Genomic DNA, 4,288 nt, shown 5'->3' on the forward strand with positions numbered 1-4,288 from the left:
ATCCAGAACGAACGATTTCCCTCTTGAATTAGCAAGCACACTGGCAGTGCGACGCTAACCTCTCCATCTTGACAAAATTCTTGCGTCGCATCACGTCTAAAGTCCAGAATAAATTTCAATAATATAATTAAAATATATTGAAAAAACATACTTTAGGATGCTATTGTGACATGTATCGAATAAAATCGAAGCCAGAGATCATATTCATCAATAACGAACGTTTTCCAGGAGGCGATACCAGGTCCAAATTCGCGCCTCCCAAAAAAAAAAAAATGGCGGTCCTCTCAATCAAAGAGGTTGCATTCAACCCCTGAACGAGATAATCACCTCATTTCTTCTCTCACTTCCGCATGACACCCAGGGGAAGGCGTATGGCGTGTTTCTACAGTCATAAGTGACAAGCCCTTTTATAGACAAGCCTTTGAAGAGAGACCTCGATATTGGAAATCTCACTTCCGGATAGGAAATGTCCTGTAAAAATAGTTCTGTTTCACTTAGAGAAATAATTAGAACTGTTTTAGAAACTAGAGAGTGTTTTCTATCCAATATTAATAATAATATGCATATTGTACGAGCAAGAATTGAGTAGGAGGCCGTTTTAAATTTTGAACGATTTTCCCCAAAAGTGTAAACTCCACCCCTAATCCTAAAGAGGTTAACGCCCACATCTGCTTTCGGTTAGGTTATAATGGTGGCGGGACCCTTTCATGTCCTAAAATAATATATTTATTATGCCTATACTCCATCTGTTGGTCAGTTTGGCTGGCACCCTCCTTTGTGTGTCCCTCTGACTTTGGTATGTCCAGCTGTCCTATGGGCCTATGTCATTGGCCTTTGTACTTCCCTCATCAGAGCTAGCAGATGCACCAAGTGTCATCTTCTCCTCCTGTGGTCTGATGAACACATGTATGCTCTATAGTATTACATCTGTCCCTATATGTAACATTAACTCCCACAGGTGCCAGGACAGAAAATAGCTTGGACTGAGCTGAGCGTGAGGGCCAAGAGACCAGAGGTGGCAGAACAGAGTGCTCGGGTTGGGGTGTAAGGTTTGAGCATAGCCTGAACTGGAAGCCAGACTGGTAGCCAGTCTGGAAGCCAGTGGAGTGTGCAGAAGAGCGGGGTGACATGGGGAGAACTTGGGAAGGTGGAAAACCAAGCGGGCTGCAGCATTCTGGATAAGTTGCAGGGGTTTGATGGCACAAGCGGAAAGCACAGAAAACAGTGAGTTGCAGTCGTACAGACAAGAGATGACAAGTGCCTGGATTAAGACCTGTGCAGCTTCCTGTGTGAGGTAGGGTCGTACTCTACAGATGTTGTATAGCATGAACCTGCAGGAGCGAGTCACTGTTTGATGATAGCAGAGAATGACAGGGTGTTGTCCAGGGTCACGCAAAGGTTCTTTGCACTCTGGGAGGGCGACACTGTAGAGTTGTCAACCGTGATGGAGAGGTCTTTGAGCGGGGCAGGTCCTACACGGGAGGAAGAGAATCTCTGTCTTGTCTAGGTTGGTGGTGGGCCGACATCCAAGCTGAGATATCTCCCAGGCATGCAGAGTTGCGTGTCGCCACCTGAGTGTCAGAAGGGGGGAAGGAGAAAAGTAGTTGAGTGTCATCCACATAGCAATGTTTAGGCTTGTTGCTGACTCGTAGCGCCCCCTGAAGGCTTGCTCCTGTCGTCCCAGGTGCATTACTGCGATGACCAGTTTCTTCAGAATGTCTATTTTTTGGGGTGAGTACCGAAGAAGGCATATATCAATGTTCTCAGCACCTAATTCAAAGTTTATTTCTAGGACTCAGGCTGGCTGGCAATGCTAAAACAGGCTTTTGGGCACTAGAGTCCTCGATCATTCTCTATGGTAGTGACTATAGATTTCCTCCTTGCCCTCAGATTGCTGTGTGTGTGTGTGTGTGTGTGTGTGTGTGTGTGTGTGTGTGTGTGTGTGTGTGTGTGTGTGTGTGTGTGTGTGTGTGTGTGTGTGTGTGTGTGTGTGTGTGTGTGTGTGTGTGTGTGTGTGTGTGTGTGTGTGTGCATGCATGCGTGCGTGCCTGCGTGTGTGTTGTGTGTGTGAGTGTCATTCAGTCAGGCAGTCAGTGATGGCATTAAGGCCCAGGCAGGTAGTCTGTCTGTCTGTCTCTGTCTCAGTGTTCAGGGCATTGTGTTGTTCTGCCTGTCTGCTGGATGCTCTGACAGCAATGCTGAAGACCTGTCATCAGTGACCTTTCTCCAGTAGCACCATACTGCCTCTTACTGTCTGCACAGTGGGCCACCAAGACAGAGAGAGGGAGAGTGAGATGGGATTGATTTCTCTGCTCTGGAAGAGTTGTGCAGAAACCTCTAATTTCCCTGTTGTCTGTTTCCTTGCCCCCAGAAACCTCCCATTTCCCCGTTGTCTGTTTCCTTGCCCCCAGAAACCTCCCATTTCCCCGTTGTCTGTTTCCTTGCCCCCAGAAACCTCCCATTTCCCCGTTGTCTGTTTCCTTGTCCCCAGAAACCTCCCATTTCCCCGTTGTCTGTTTCCTTGCCCCCAGAAACCTCCCATTTCCCCGTTGTCTGTTTCCTTGCCCCCAGAAACCTCCCATTTCCCCGTTGTCTGTTTCCTTGCCCCCAGAAACCTCCCATTTCCCCGTTGTCTGTTTCCTTGCCCCCAGAAACCTCCCATTTCCCCGTTGTCTGTTTCCTTGCCCCCAGAAACCTCCCATTTCCCCGTTGTCTGTTTCCTTGCCCCCAGAAACCTCCCATTTCCCCGTTGTCTGTTTCCTTGCCCCCAGAAACCTCCCATTTCCCCGTTGTCTGTTTCCTTGCCCCCAGAAACCTCCCATTTCCCCGTTGTCTGTTTCCTTGCCCCCAGAAACCTCCCATTTCCCCGTTGTCTGTTTCCTTGCCCCCAGAAACCTCCCATTTCCCTGTTGTCTGTTTCCTTGCCCCCAGAAACCTCCCATTTCCCTGTTGTCTGTTTCCTTTCCCCCAGAAATCTCCCATTTCCCTGTTGTCTGTTTCCTTGCCCCCAGAAACCTCCAATTTCCCTGTTGTCTGTTTCCTTGCCCCCAGAAACCTCCCATTTCCCTGTTGTCTGTTTCCTTGCCCCCAGAAATCTCCCATTTCCCTGTTGTCTGTTTCCTTGCCCCCAGAAACCTCCCATTTCCCCGTTGTCTGTTTCCTTGCCCCCAGAAACCTCCCATTTCCCTGTTGTCTGTTTCCTTGCCCCCAGAAACCTCCCATTTCCCTGTTGTCTGTTTCCTTGCCCCCAGAAACCTCTAATTTCCCTGTTGTCTGTTTCCTTGCCCCCAGAAACCTCCCATTTCCCTGTTGTCTGTTTCCTTGCCCCCAGAAATCTCCCATTTCCCTGTTGTCTGTTTCCTTGCCCCCAGAAATCTCCCATTTCCCTGTTGTCTGTTTCCTTTCCCCCAGAAACCTCTAATTTCCCTGTTGTCTGTTTCCTTGCCCCCAGAAACCTCTAATTTCCCTGTTGTCTGTTTACTTGCCCCCAGAAACCTCCCATTTCCATGTTGTCTGTTTCCTTGCCCCCAGAAACCTCCAATTTCCCTGTTGTCTGTTTCCTTGCCCCCAGAAACCTCTAATTTCCCTGTTGTCTGTTTCCTTGCCCCCAGAAACCTCCCATTTCCCCGTTGTCTGTTTCCTTGCCCCCAGAAACCTCCCATTTCCCCGTTGTCTGTTTCCTTGCCCCCAGAAACCTCCCATTTCCCCGTTGTCTGTTTCCTTGCCCCCAGAAACCTCCCATTTCCCCGTTGTCTGTTTCCTTGCCCCCAGAAACCTCCCATTTCCCTGTTGTATGTTTCCTTGCCCCCAGAAACCTCCCATTTCCCTGTTGTCTGTTTCCTTGCCCCCAGAAACCTCCCATTTCCCTGTTGTCTGTTTCCTTGCCCCCAGAAACCTCCCATTTCCCTGTTGTCTGTTTCCTTGCCCCCAGAAATCTCCCATTTCCCTGTTGTCTGTTTCCTTGCCCCCAGAAATCTCCCATTTCCCTGTTGTCTGTTTCCTTGCCCCCAGAAACCTCTAATTTCCCTGTTGTCTGTTTCCTTGCCCCCAGAAACCTCCCATTTCCCTGTTGTCTGTTTCCTTGCCCCCAGAAACCTCCCATTTCCCCGTTGTCTGTTTCCTTGCCCCCAGAAACCTCCCATTTCCCTGTTGTCTGTTTCCTTGCCCCCAGAAACCTCCCATTTCCCTGTTGTCTGTTTCCTTGCCCCCAGAAACCTCCCATTTCCCTGTTGTCTGTTTCCTTGCCCCCAGAAACCTCCCATTTCCCTGTTGTCTGTTTCTCTGATCC

Source organism: Salvelinus namaycush, chromosome 9, assembly GCF_016432855.1.
Source record: "Salvelinus namaycush isolate Seneca chromosome 9, SaNama_1.0, whole genome shotgun sequence".
Lineage (NCBI taxonomy): Eukaryota > Metazoa > Chordata > Actinopteri > Salmoniformes > Salmonidae > Salvelinus > Salvelinus namaycush.